Source organism: Triticum aestivum, chromosome 3B (genome assembly GCF_018294505.1).
Source record: "Triticum aestivum cultivar Chinese Spring chromosome 3B, IWGSC CS RefSeq v2.1, whole genome shotgun sequence".
Taxonomy (NCBI): Eukaryota; Viridiplantae; Streptophyta; class Magnoliopsida; order Poales; family Poaceae; genus Triticum; species Triticum aestivum.
Genome location: NC_057801.1, coordinates 772,794,690 through 772,810,099, shown reverse-complemented (window position 1 = coordinate 772,810,099; position 15,410 = coordinate 772,794,690). Strand labels below are relative to the sequence as shown.

At 50.0% G+C, this 15,410-nt stretch overlaps 1 non-coding gene across 1 annotated transcript; it reads left to right on the top strand.

Moving 5' to 3' along the window:
* The first annotated feature begins 9,127 nt into the window (after window positions 1–9,127).
* Window positions 9,128–9,201, top strand: TRNAR-UCG (transfer RNA arginine (anticodon UCG)). Its single transcript has one exon. It is a non-coding gene; the product is annotated as a tRNA-Arg (tRNA).
* The last annotated feature ends 6,209 nt before the right edge of the window (window positions 9,202–15,410 follow it).

The following is a 15,410-nucleotide window of genomic DNA, read 5'->3' as shown; positions in this document are numbered from 1 at the left end:
GCTCACCACAATCTCATCCTTCTTCTTGACGGTGCAACCCCCGGGGGGTTGCCGTTTGGGAGGAATTTTTATTACTTAGGCGAGTACTGGACTGCAGCTAATCCTCCGAGTGAGAGACAGACTCAGCACTCGGTAGGATTTTTTCTAACTTAGGCGAGCACTGGGCTGCAGCTAAGCCCCCGAGTGGGAGGCAGACTCACCACTCGGTAGGATTTTTCAAACTTAGACTAGCACTGGGCCACAGCTAAGCCCCCGAGTGGGAGGCAGACTCACCACTCTCCCACTCGGTAGGATTTTTCAAATTTAGGCGAGCACTGGGCTGCAGCTAAGTCCCCGAGTGGGAGGCAGACTCACCACTCGGTAGGATTTTTATAACTTCATCTTAGGAGAAACAGATTCGCAGCTAAGGCAACACATACAAAAGAAATAAACAACAATCATTCGGAAGACTGTAAAATTATGTCTTTTGATAATCAAACTAAGAGGTACGTCTTATTACATCAGTCTAAATACTTAAGAGTAAAAAGGGCGGAGCAGTTCCGCATTCCAGACGCGTGGTTCATCTTTGTTGTGCTCGACGTTGAAGAGACGGTATGCCCCGTTGTGGAGCACCTTGGTAAACACGAAAGGGCCTTCCCAAGCGGGGCGAGCTTGTGTGGCTTCTGCTGATCCACTCGGAGGACCAAGTCCCCTTCCTGGAATTCACGACCCCTTACGTTCATGGCATGGAATCGACGCAAGTCTTGCTAATAAATGGTCGATCGGATCAAGGCCATCTCTCTATCTTCCTCCAGGAGGTCGACTGCATCTTGTCGAGCTTGCTTTGCTTCTTCTTCTGAGAAGAGTTTGACTCGGGGAGCGTTGTGGAGCAAATCACTCGGCAAAACGGCTTCGGCTCCGTAGACTAAAAAGAATGGAGTCCGTCCAGTCGACCGATTGGGGGTGGTCCTCAGCCTCCAAAGCACTGATGGGAGCTTGTCGACCCAAGCTCCTGCCGCGTGCTTGAGGTCACGCATTAACCGGGGCTTCAGTCCTTTGAGAATCAATCCATTCGCTCGCTCAGCCTGCCCATTCAACTGGGGATGGGCGACCGAAGCGTAATCGACCCTCGTGCCTTGGGAAGCACAAAAAGCTTTGAACTCATCAGAGTTGAAGTTTGATCTGTTATCAGTGATGATGTTGTGCGGTACGCCATATCTGAATATCAACTCTCTGATGAAGCTCACAGCAGTACTTGCTTCAAGGTTTTTAATGGGCTTGGCTTCGATTCACTTGGTAAACTTGTCGACTGCTACCAGCACGTGGGTAAATCCGCTCCTGCCGGTCCTCAGAGGTCCAACCATGTCCAATCCCCAAACAGCAAAATGCTAGACGAGTGGAATAGTCTTCAGAGCTGATGCAGGTTTGTGGGACATGTTGGAATAAAACTGACAACCTTCACACTTGTCCACTATTTCCTTTGCCATCTCATTGGCGCGCGGCTAGTAAAACCCGGCTCGGTATGCTTTGGCCACGATGGTCCGAGAGGACGCATGGTGACCACAGGTCCCCGAGTGAATATCATTGAGGATCATTCGGCCTTCTTCTGGCATGATGCACTTCTGGCAGACCCCAGTTACACTCTCTCTGAACAACTGTCATTTTATCACAGTGAAGGCTTTAGACCGTCGAACGATCTATCGAGCCTCTTCTTCATCCTCTGGGAGTTCCTTCCTAAGAATGCATGCAACATATGGTACTGTCCAGTTGGGAGTGATGACCAAAACCTCCATGACTAAGTCGACCACGACTGGGATTTCGACTTCAGTCGGATCCGTGGCACTCTTGGGTTGTGGTGATTCTTCGGTGAAAGGATCTTCCTGAACTGAAGGTGAATGAATATGTTCCAAAAACACATTTCGGGGAATGGCCTCTCTCTTCGATCCTATCTTTGCCAACTCATCTGCGGCTTGATTTTTCAGTTAGGGTATGTGGTGAAGCTCCAAACCTTCAAACTTCTTTTCCAGCTTTCTCACTGCATTGCAGTAACCAGTCATGGCTGGGCTCCTAACATCCCATTTCTTCATCACCTGATTAACCACCAAATCTGAGTCGTCGTAGACCATAAGGCGACCGACGCCGAGTGAAATTGCCATACGCAACCCGTATAAAAGTGCTTCATATTTGGCTTCTTTATTGGAGGAATCAAAATGAATCTGGAGAACATAACTAAGCTTGTCTCCGCGGGGGGATACCAATACTACTCCAGCGCCTGAACCATTCAGCATCTTGGAGCCATCAAAGAACATACTCCAATGCTCCGAGTGAACTTGAGTCGGCAATTGTTGCTCAATCCACTCGGCAAGGAAATCTGCAATTGCTTGGGACTTGAAAGCCTTCTTTGCCTCAAACTTGATATCTAATGGAAGGAGTTCAATCGCCCATTTTGCCACTCGACCGGTTGCGTCTCCGTTATTCAAAATTTCAGATAGTGGCGTGTCGCTGATGACTGTAATGGAGTGGTTAGAGAAATAATGCGCAACCTTCTTCATGGTCATGTATATTCCATAGACAAGCTTTTGATAATGTGGGTATCGTTGCTTGGATGGAGTCAAAACTTCAGAGAGATAATAGACTGGGCGTTGAACCTTGTAAGCTTTTCCTTCTTCCTCTCGCTCGACCTTGAGTACTGTGCTGACACCTTGTCCAGTGGTTGTAATATAAAGCAGTAAAGGCTCTTTGCTGATTGGCGCAGCGAGCACCGGCTGGGTGGAAAGCAGGGTTTTGAGCTCTGTAAACACTGCATCAGCTTCTTCAGTCCACTCGAACTTATCAGATTTCTTCATCAGTCGGTAAAGGGGCAAGGCCTTTTCACCGAGACGATAAATGAATCGACTCAGGGTGGCCAAACAATCAGTCAGCTTCTGAACATCATGCACTCGCATGGGGCGTTTCATTCGGATGATGGTATCAACTTTTTTTGGATTAGCATCGATCCCTCGTTCGGAAACGAGAAAACAGAGTAACTTTCCTCCTGGAACTCCGAATGTGCATTTTTACGGATTAAGCTTGATATCGTATCTCCTCAGGTTGGCAAAGGTTTCTGCAAGGTCGGTCAATAGGTCGGAACCTTTGCGAGACTTGACCACAATGTCATCCATGTATGCTTCCACATTCCGACTGATTTGAGTGAGCAGGCACTTCTGAATCATTCTCATGAATGTGGCTCCGGCATTTTTCAAACCGAAAGGCATGGTGACATAGCAAAAGCACCCGAATGTGGTGATGAAGGCTGTTTTTATTTCATCGCCACCATACAATCGGATCTGATGATATCCGGAATATGCATCCAAGAAAGACAAGCGCTCGCACCTCGTAGTCGAGTCAACAATCTGATCGATGCGAGGGAGAGGGAAGTGATCTTTCGGGCAAGCCCAATTGATATGCTTGAAATAAATAAACATACGAAGTGAATCATCCTTCTTAGGAACCATGACTACATTGGCTAACCACTGGGAGTGGTAGATTTCAAGGATGAACTCTACTTCCAACAGTCGAGCCACTTCTTCGCCAATTGCTTTCCTCTTCTGTACGGCGGACCGCCGAAGGTGCTCTTTGACGGGCTTTACTTTGGGGTCGACACGCAAATGGTGCTCGGCCAGTCCCCTGGGCACACCTGGCATGTCAGAAGGTTTACATGCAAAGATATCCCTGTTCTCACAGAGGAACTGAACGAGTGCTTCTTCCTATTTGCTGTCGAGCGTTGTTGATATATGAGTCGGTGCAGCATTGGGATCCGTCGGGTGAATATGAACTCAAAACTGCTGGATTAGGAGTTGACATTGTCGAGTGGTATGCTTCGGGTAAATCAGATTACCTTCTTCATCCTTCTTCGTGTGGATGTGGCATGGCAAATCCAACACATCATTTCCTGCTTGATCTTTGACCTTTTTAGGGGGCCAGGGCCCTTAGGTTTTCCCTTAAACTTTCCTAGACTCACTGCCGCAATCTCCCCGGGTGCTGCTGGTTCGGCCTTACACTTCTGTTTCCGACTGGAGTTACCCCCACCGGCCTCTTGGCCGACTGGTTTGCTCTTCCCGCTACAGAGTCGATCCTCCTCTTCTCCGTTAGCGTACCGGGTGGCTATCTCCATTATCCGAGTCAGAGTCATATCCACAGTCCGACCGAATTTCAAGACCAACTCTCTGTATTTGACGCCTTCCTTGAAAGCGCACACTGCCTGATGCTCTGAAACATTTTCAACGGTGTGATGCAAAGTAGTCCATCTCTGAATGAATTCCCTCAAAGTCTCATTCGGCTTCTGCACACAATGCTGCAACTCGGGCAACCCTGCTGGTCGCTTGCATGTGCCCTCAAAAGTTCTTACGAACACCCGAGATAGCTCCTCCCAACTGTGAATACGGCCCGGAGTCAACTGGGTCAACCATGCTCGGGCCGACCCTTCCAACATAACAGGGAGATGCTTCATCGCTATCTCATCGTTACCGCATCCAATCTGCACAACCACTCGGTAATCTTGAAGCCAAGTTTCAGGCTTGGATTCGCCTGTGAACTTACTAACCCCGGACGCCAACCTGAAGTTGGGAGGAATCACCGCTGCCCTGATGGCTCTGCTAAAACACTCGTGACCGGAAACATGCACTCTGCTGCCACTTGGACGATCTCTGCCAGGGTCTTCTCTGTGTGCTTTGTTCTGGTCGACCAGGCCTTGAACGAGGATAGACCTCACGTCGAAGCCCGGCTCTCTTGGATCAACTGAAGCTCTGCGCTCGCCACTGTGACGGCGCATGTCGTTCTTCCGCCGAGGCACATACGACGCACTCCTCGGAGGAGGCGTGGGTCCTCGACAACGATTGTCATGGTCGAGTGGATGATCGTACTGCCCACGGCCTTCATGCTGTGGAGGCGATCTTCGGCTGTGAGACGACTGAATCGTGTCCGCTGCAACGGATCTGCTGTGAATCCTATCCCGCGACTGAGATACTGATGTATTCTGCTCTCCTGCTACCCTGAGCAGGGCCCGGATCTGCATCAACCCTCTGCCAGCTTCTGACTGGGAAGGTTGGATCAACTCTGCTGTTCGGGCCGCGGCTTTGAGATTCTGAATCGGACTGCGGTATACCTTAGGTGGAGGCGGAAAAAGCTGTCGTCGACTGGACTCATGGATCCTCTCCTAAGCGCGCTCGTCGAGAGCCCGCTGGAGGTTATCCAGTCGAGTGCGCTCAGCCAAATTAGCCAAGCGTACCTCCTCCAAGGCCCGAGCCTCGGGGGTCTCTCCAACAATGGGCGTGTGGAGTGCATCCATGTTGCGGTGACGAAGTTCTTCCCTCTGCTGTGAAGAGAGGGGCTCGGGTCGGTATTCCTCATGGACGCGCAACGGATCGCCGCCTCCGTCCCCGCCGCCCTCGTGGCGGAAACTGGGCGGGCTGTGAGGCCCATCGACCATCAAGACTTCGACCGCAGGATCGCTGCTATCGCATTCGGATGCGGTCTCCGTGGAGCCAGTCGACAAATCGAACAGGCCGTGGAGAGTTTCGTTGGGCTCGATTGTCGCGACTTGATGGGTGGTCGAATGGCGAGCCACCGCGTGTTTCACCCACCGCTGAAGCCGCGATCGACCAGACCGCTTGCGGCGGCGAATAGCAGAGAGGGAAAACACCATCGAAGCCGACTGATACTGAGTCGACGGCTGCCGGAGAAGGACGCCGCGAACGCACGCACGGAAGTGCGTGGCCCCTCGGACAGGGAGCGCCTCAGTGTCCAGGGGAGCTTCTTGAAGCCACGCGGAGTCATCGGCGACGAAAACGAGCGCGCCGAGACGGATCTTGTGGCCCTCAGCCAATCCGCCGCCGGAAACCATGATGATGATGATCGGTAAAACTTGCAACTTCACCAACAAGTCGCTAAGACACCTGCCCCAAGGTGGGCGCCAACTGTCGTGGTCCTAAGGCTGACAGTAGAAAGGAGGGTAGGTATGGAGAGGCAAGATCTTAGCTATGGCGAAGATGTACACAAGAGGTTTACGAGTTCAGGCCCTTCTCGGAGGAAGTAATAGCCCTACGTATCGGTACCCGAAGGCGGTCGATTGGATTATGTGTGTTGTATTATAGGGGGTGCGAACCCTTGTGCAAGAGGAGGAGGGTGGCTTATATAGAGTGCGCCAGGACCCTTGCCCGCCTCCATTACAAGGGGCTTAATGTACATAAAGTAAGGGGCGTTACTGGTAACGCCAGCCTTAAACATCTTAATGCTTATAAAGGCTAAGGAGTGCATGTCTGGCCGTTGCGCGATCTTCTGACTCCCGGTCTTTCGCTAGGTCGAGTGACTCTTCATATGGTCGAGTGACGGTAGGGAGGAGGACCGTCGAGTGATGTGGTCGTCGAGTGGATTGCACTCGACACATTCGACCAGGGCTCTCCTGTTGTCTCTTGGTATTTTTATCTTCCAGGGTAGTGACCTTGGGTATGACGTATAGATCAGGCCTATGACCCTACCACAGGTCTGTATCCTCGTCAATTGTCATTGAACGAATCAGACCGGGGCAACACTCTGGACACGCCGTCGAACTCCAGATCTGACACCCCCGCCCAACTAAGATGTTGGAGGAGGAAACCATACCTGCCTGCCACGAACCACGAACCCATATCCACCATCTTCCCGACGCCGTCGATGCAGACTACAATCTGCATCCGCTCCTGGACTACCTCCCAAGCTCCATGCCGGCACTGGAGTAAACGCCGACGCAACGGCGAAGCCCGAGGACACAGGTCCACCATGAGGATCCCCCGCCGCAGCACCATCCTTGCTTGAACAGTCTGGTTCCAAATCCACCCCAAAAGCGGATCGCCTCGTTGGGGAAGGATCTAAAGATTTATTAGTCCGCGCCGCCATTGCCACTGCCGAAGTCATGACAATGAACAACCCAAAATTCTAAAAAAATAATGCCTAAAACAATCCACACGCGTGGATCCGGCGATCCCCCTCACCACCGATGACCAAGGTCATCAGCGGAGGGAAGCCGTCGGAGGACGGCGACGGAGGAAGATGCCCTGGCGGCAGGAGGCGAGATCGCATTTCTTTCTTCTCCTGGAAGAAAGAAAGCGACCCGTTGTTAGGCTTCTAACTTAGCAAGAGGCAAGTTAGAGGAGCCAGCTCCATCCCTGGTGGCTGGCTCCCACGTGTTCTTTGTGTTGTTCCGCATGTCTACTCCACTAAAACATAGTCAAGTGTTTGGAGCGTATATCTATTACTCCCTCCGTTCCTAAATAATTGTCTTTCTAGCCATCTCAAATGGACTATAACATACGGATGTATATAGACATGTTTTAGAGCGTATATTCACTCATTTTGCTCCGTATGTAGTCAGTTGTTGAAATCTCTAGAAAGACAACTATTTAGGAACAGAGGGAATATATACTAAAAGAAAATTACGGTTCAAAAATAGGGAAATAAGCTAGAAATTCTCATGTTAATCAGAAACATCCGGCCCTTGATTTAATATCTTAAAAAACTGCAGCTGTTGGATCTCAACCACTACCTATTTACATTAAAGATGAAAGAAATTACCGGAGGTAGACATAGTGTGGAGACCGGATTGATATGATCTAAGCAAACGGAGATAGACATAGCATGAAGATCAGATTGACTTGTCCTCGCTTGTCAAGCAGCCGCGGCCTTCCTCCTTCGTGTCTTCTATATTTGACGCTCTGATCTTATTTTTGCTGCCGATATCATTTCGTGAGGTTGCTGCCCCAGGCCTGTTCCATCACTTTCTCCTTTCTCCTTCCATTGACGATGGGGAGGAGAAGACGTCGTGACGGAGGCGGTAGGGAGCGCCGCCAGGAAAGGGAGCGGGGCGGAGGCGAAGCACGGGAAATCGGGGGATGATGCGCTGGAGGAGGAGAAGATGCATCGGCAGCGGCTCACGCTGGATCTTCTTATCCACGGTCGTCGGCTGCTCGCCAAGACTCGAGCATCGGTAGTAGGATCCCGTGCGGAGGAGCAGAGAGGTGGTTGCTCGGCCCAGAGAGAGGGAAGGCAGAGGAACGATGTTGTCGGCTAGGGTTCGTTCGATCCAATCACTCTATCGCCTTTACGCATGGACCAGCCACACACGAAGCGCCACGCGAGGGCAATAACATGGAGTGACGAAATTGCCCCTGGCGGCCACCCAATTTTACAGGCGGTGGCATGACCCCTCTCCCATTCGTACCTACACCGGTCGCACAGGGCTCCAGAGTCACTGACAGTGGTGGACCACCCAGGGCACGGCACACCAATCAGCGAGATAAGAAAATAAACCAGAAGTAAGAAAGAAGCAACACTATTAATTGGTTGTAACATCAGTTTTGAGCCAACAGCGACGATCGGTCCATCAAGAATCCAACGGCCAGGATTTGTTTGGACGGCCAATCCGACGGCTCAGAATGCAAACGTCCTGAGAATGCTTCATTTTGCTCCACAATCTAACAATGGGATTCTTGTTTCGATAACCTTTCAGGCTGAAGGGGCTACTGGCTGTGTTGATGCTACAGTTACCAAGTCGTTTTACTTTGCTCCTGAAATATTTGCCCATCCGCCTTATGGTCTTCTCTGTACTTGATATTTAGCAATCTTTATGCCTCATATCACCACTTGCTTTACTGGAGAATTGATTTGACCGCTTGATAAGTGGTCTTCTTAATAGTCAACTTTTAGTGTGTTTCCTGTTTGCACCCCTTTGTTGTAGCTGACAATGAGAAGACGCTGACTTTTCTCTTTGCTGCCTTGTAGAACACCTTGGGGTACAACTTTTCAAATTTAATTACTTGCATGTTGCATCGTAGTTCCAGACTTGTCAATGAAGCATTCTTATAATTCAGTTTTCTATTGCATCTACCACAGTGAATGGTGATTGTCTGTGTTTCTGGTTCTAACCAGAATGGTATTGTTCTGCGCCCCCTGAAATCTGTTAATATTTTATTGCATTTATCTGTTGCACGGTTTACAATTATTACTAGCTCCTGGAGATCATTGGTTCCGGCCTTGCGCGACCATCTTTGTGTGTACGTCCTTATTCTGAACATGATAAACCAGCTATCTCGCTGAATAGAAGTCCAGTACCGTGTTAATGCTTTAGCAGCACAGTGACCGCATAGCGCAGTGGATTAGCGCGTCTGACTTCGGATCAGAAGGTCGTGGGTTCGACTCCCACTTTGGTCGTTTTTTCTTTCTTTTTTTTTCTTTCTGCTGTCAAACTTCTCTTCAGGACAACAGTACGGAAAGACAACTCTTATTAGACCACGGGTCGTGCCCTTTTTTTTTCCAGCAGTTAGACTCACGCAAACACAGGCAAAAATCAGGTTCTGCAGACGGTTTGCAGAAAACACTCTTTTACGAATTTGAGTCAGAAAACACTGATTTTCTGTCTAATCTTTTGAAAAAAAACGCTGATCGGTCTATTTAGACATTTTAACCGCGATTATGACATGTGGGGTCCCTAGTATTTTTACAAAGGCACCCTTCAATTTGAACAGAAAAATGCAATTGGGCCCTTGCCACACCAGCTCAGCCGAACTCTGCCGCCGGCCATCTCGCGCTCGTGCGCTGTCGCCCACGCCGGTGCCCGGTGGCGGCATAGCTCAATGACGAGGGTTACTGCCTGGCTGTGCCCGTGTTGTGCGCTGTTGCTGCTGCTTGCGCCCGTTCGGCTCGCCGGCGTGTCGTTGCTTGCTTCGGTGATGTGTGCCGCTGCTTGCTCTTCTTGGCTCCGGTGCTGCCCGCCGCCGCCGCTGCTCGTGCTCGTGTTGCGTGCGGCCGCGCCGCTACTTGCGCTTGTGCTGCTCCTCGCCGCTATTGCTTGCTCCGATGCCGCCGTCGCTGCAGGGAGGTCGCAGCCGATCCGTGCACTAGCTGTTACACTGCCGCCATGCCTGAAGGAGGAGGCCACGAGCATTCTGAGTGGTGATTCCGAGGCCAAAGCCGCCGCTAGCCCCCACCCATGCTTCCAGGAGCAGGGCGCCGGCCGACCCGTGCGGCTCGGCCGTGGCCGCCGGCCTCGACCTGGAGTAGGTTTTTTTTGCGGGGTCGACCTGGACTAGGTTGTGGCCATGGCAGGCGCGAGGATAGAGCCGCCACATCGTAGGAAGGAGGCGGCGAGCATCTTGGCCTAGGCCCCGGCGGCGGTGGCTTGTGGGAACAACGGCGGGGGCCTGAATCCCGATTGGATCGGGAAGGGAAGGGAGATATCCTTTTTTTTTAGGAAGGGTTCTTTAGAAAAAGCCCAGTTTGCCACATCATCAAATGCGGGCCCCACATGTCATAATTGCGGTTAAAATGTCCAAATAGTCCAATCAATGTTTTTTGCAAAAGATTAGACAAAAAATTAGTGGTTTCTGGCCTAAATTCGTAAAAGAGTGCTTTCTGCAAACCTATGCGTCAATGTGGTGGTTTTCTGCAATTCACTCGATGGGGTCGCTGGAGAAACAACTCAGTACAAATGAACTTCGCCGGTTTTTGAATTTCTTTCTCCTGTCAAACTTCTCTTCACGACAACAGTACGGAAAGGCAACTCTTGTTAGACCACGGGTTCTACCCTATTTTTTCAACAGTTTGACTCACACAAACACGGGCAAAATCAGGCTCTCAAGGAGCACGACATGCACTCTCGGACGGTTTTGCACGCAGTCATTGAGATGGGGTCGCCGGAGAAACAGCTCAGTACAAATGAACTTCACATGTGTGTGTATTCGTCTCTCCTCTATATCTCCTCTCTACATAGAGGGAACGCTCCCGAAAGTGAAATGATGCAACCGGCACGTAGAGGTACAAAACGTGTCAACAACGAACTCAAGAATTGATACATACACCGAGAGCTAAGCCGTGCACTGCCATGCAGAAAATTCAAGGCCAGCGGATAAAGCAGCAGCCGCTCTGCCTTCAAAGATGACATGTTCCATCTCAAAACCATGATCTTTCCTTGAAGATTGTCTGCTTTGTAAGTAATGTGTGACACAACTTTTGAGAACTTTCTCAAACATTTACCTTAGCCTCTAGGTGTGATACATTGGCATCATGAAAGTTTCATTCTTTTCTGACTTCGTTTGCATTTTTCATAACTAAAAAAAAACTTAATGTCCGGGGTCGTCTCCGGGCACCCTCATGTTTGGAATTCATTTTCATTCTTTGATAAGGACTAAATATGGACATGAGAACACAGATATGAATTTTTAACTCAATTGTTTTCTATTTTTTCATGCATTTAGTACAATTTAAAATCATGACTTAAATGTAGCGAACAGATCTAAAAATGCCAAATGCTGACATGGATCATTTAATGGTGTATTTTAAGTGAACAAAAAAAACAAAGGTCAACATATGAAGTATGGTCTTCAATGTCCAAATGAATTTTGCATTTTATTGAATGTCTAAAAGAGGTTCGTAAAGAATACCCATTACGCGACCGCGTCACCCCCGCGGGCGACCAGCCGCGCCCCAGTTCCTCCTCCGCCAGCTCTCCCTCACTCCCCCCTCCCTGCCGCCGTCGCCGGCGTTCGCCGCCAGGCCTGGCCCGAGCGACGCTGGTGGCGGCGGCTCTCGGCCATTCCCCTCTCGGTTACTCTCGGGCGGAGGGCGCCGGGGGGTGCTCCCTAGGCGGCGGCGGTCCGGCGTGGCGGCAGGGCTCCCTGGCACGGCGCGGGAGATCCGCTGGACTGCGGCGTCGCCGTTGGCGGCGGGGAGGCGCGGCAGCGTGGCCTGGCGGCGCCCGCTCGGCCCAGATCTAGGCCCTTCGTGCCCCATCTGGGTCTGGGCGGGCCGACGGCGGGGCGGGTTGGCGGAGTGGTTTCCAGGAGGCAGGGGAGCGGCGATGGGCGTTGGGGGCTGGCGGTGCTGGTGCCGCCCTGCTGCAGCGTGGCCGACGGGGCTTAGCGGGCCCGATTCGGGCATGGCCGGGCCAGGGGTGGCCTGGTATGCCCTGCTGCTACGTCCAGACGGCGTCCACGACGGTGCCGGAGGCACGAGCCTCCTGCATGACGGCGGAGGAGGTGGTTCCCTCCCGCGCGGCTATGGTGCTGCTGCTCCCGTCAACCAACGCCTCCTCTCCTCGTTCTTTTGGCCTCGTGGTAGTGATCGCAGTGAGGCGGCGTGGGTGGTGTTGCGACCGCGGTGGCGCATGTTGGTGGGCGGCGAGCTGGCTGGTTAGCTCCGATCCGATTGGGCAGTGGGGTGTGGAATTGGGAGAAATCCTTGCCGGGTCTTCCGGTTACGATACGGTGACGCCTACGGGTGCCACCATTCCTCCCTGGAGGGTGTCGGTGGTCTTCATTCCCCTCTACCCTCCGCGTGCCGGGGGAAACCCTAGGACACGTCCGGGCAGCAGTGTCATCAGCGTCGCATTCCTTCCTGGAGGTGCTGCTTGGTACGCGGAGGATCGGAGCCTGGGATTGTGGTGGGTAGATTTCGAAGGGCACAACAGTAGTGGGTCATCCGCGCTTTGTCGAGCTGCCGATGTTGGCATTGTTTCTTCTTCTTTTTCTTTGGCTTGTTGTGCTGCTCGCCCCAGCGTATGCTATGTAATCGGTGTTGGTGCTTGGAATACAAATCGGGGAAAACCTTTTTCGGCAATGTCTAAAAGAACTTATTTATTGGGGGCATCAAACTACTGGTAGTTCACATTCTATCTCACTAGTCAACTAGTCGTAGGCCGTCGGATCAGAAGCAGGAAGTCGTCCGATTTAGTACTAGTTTAGTCCTGCATGAGATTAGCGATAGCCGCTAATTGAGTGCTTCTTAACTGCTTCCGCAACCCATGTGCTCTACCGCGCTCGGGTTACTTTCTCTCCATCCGATACTTCCTCCCTGAACGTTGCTTCCTAGTAGCAGGCCATCCATGTGATGCATGCCTCCCTGAACGTTGCTTCCTAGGCTAGTTGCATGCTTCCTTAAACCACGTTCGATTACCTGATTCAGGCACCCATGTGATGGAAGCATTATTTGTGAGAACCAAACACATCCTTTCGTTTAGGAAATAGATCCCTAAATTCTAGTGGACAATTGGGATGCCTTTTCTCATGAGAGGAAAACAATCTATGTCGACCACATGCCACACAAGCATCGGTTGTCGTCTATGCAAACATTGTTTCAACCAATGGACACCTATTTTATGTTCTGTAATGGAAACATTTTTCAGTGTCAATGAAACACTTCACGTTGGTGGAAGTCACTTCATGCAATTTTTTTTTTTAAATGCTTCTCCCTGGTGATCCTCCTGCTCCCTGGTGATGAAGCACGTATTGGATATATATGAAGCATCAAATCTCTGTACCCAAAAAACACTTGAAATCACAACACATGTGATTTGTGAACTGTGAAGGGTCAGTATCACATTAGCATCCTTGATCAAAGATGTAGATGTAGATGCAAAAATTTGGGATCAGTATCACAACACATGCAGTTTTTCTTATGTTTCCAACACAAGAAATGTTTGCTTCCATGCACAAGAAAAGTGTTTCCACCGCAAAAATAATTTGCTTCCAACGAAGCATAAGATTTCTCCATGCTTCGTCCGTTCATATAACATGTTTCTTATCCATTGTACAGTGCTTCCTAAAATAAATATATTTATGTTCCCTAATAGTACTTTCAGGTTCATACAACAAATTTGCCTTTTCAAGTCACAAATAGTCCAGTGCTTCCTAAGTTAATATTGTATACTCCCTCAAGATTCTGGACTCGCTTCCCTTTATCTAGCGAGCGGTCGTCTTCATTGCGAGGTAGATCCAGGTGTTGCCTTGTTTCTTGGTGCATGCACTAGTTTCCTCCATATATACATGTCTCGTCGGCATAGATAGGCCCCGAAGCCATAAGAAGGCTGCTTGAAGCATTTTTTTTGAAACGGAGGCAAAAGCTTTGCCTCATCCATTAATTAAGATAGAAAATAGTTTGTAACAAGACACCCAACAAGCATGGCATGCGGATTACTCGCGTGAAATAAAAGACCCTACCTTCTTTGCGCCGGCAATGACCCAAAGGTTGGCCTCCGTAGAGATGGAGGAGAGCAAGATTGGCGGTGGAGCACTCTTATGCTTAAACACTCTTGCGTTACACTCGTTCCAAATTGTCCATGAGACGAGCATAGTGAGGGAGGCCTTGGCTTGGTGGTTCAGCGTACCATCGGCGCAGGTGCTAGCTCACCACTCGTCCACCGAGTCGAACAGGGGCCCAGCGGAAGTGTCAAGCCCGTGCATGAGGAATTTCTCAATGACCAAAGACCAAAGACGTCGGGTGTAGTTGCACTTGTAGAAGAGGTGAGCTCCACACTCTTGCACCATGCTGCAAAGAGGGCAGAGATCGCAATTTGGCCACCCACGCTTTGCCAATCTATCCGCCGTCCAAACTCTGTCTTGAAGGGCCAACCAAGCAAAAATTTTGACTTTGGGGGTGCCCAAACCTTCCAAACCATTTTGTCCATGGGAGGAAGGACCGTCCCTAGGAACTGCGCCCTATACGCGGAGGCCGCCAAGTATTGCCCACATGCATGTAGGCATAATGCATAAGTATCGAAGGTAGGAAACAACAATGGCACTATGTGTATGCTGCAGTACTGATAAATAGAATGCAAACAATACAATAGAACCGTGCATACAAATTAAGACCAAAATTTGGAACCTAGAAGGCTAGAACTACGGAATCAAACTACCTAAAACGAAGAAACATATGCATAATCATATGGGAGCATGCCATGTGTCCAATGGTGATAACGAAAACAATAACTAAATTGTAAAATAAGACGCAAGATGCATTGGTAGCAAAAACTATCTACACTTCAGAAATATTTGTAGCTTCATATATAGGAAGCATATAAAGGTTAATATCTCACCAATTCTCATCTTCATTGGAACCATTGAATTTTGAAACTAGGTAATTAGTATGATTGCTGCCAACACACGTACGCAAGCTCTGATGATCTAAATACCACAACAATAAAAGAATTCTAGACTAACAAGGAAATTATTAGATGATCAAATGGCCTAATACATGAGAAGATCAACATATAGGCACACAATGAGTAGTCGGCACACAATGTTTAGAAACGTTATTGCAATGTTGAAATTACAAATCGTCAGATTGGAAATAAACTGAAGCAAGCATAGATGATGGGGGGACATAACAAATCGTCAGATTGGAAATAACCTGAAGATTCGAAGAGAGGGGAAATACCGGAGGCCGCTGCTGGTTCTCTGGCCGACGGTTGCAACCTAACAGGCGTTTGAGCAACCTGCCGAAGCACCAAGCATGGAGTAGATGAGAGGATCGCTCCTCCTAAGGGCATTTATAACCGATCCCCAAAACGGCCATAAGGGAGTAAGTTTTTTGGTTTACTCCTTTACAGCGGACCTAGCCGATCCCCTAAAAACGCTAACGGAGTATAA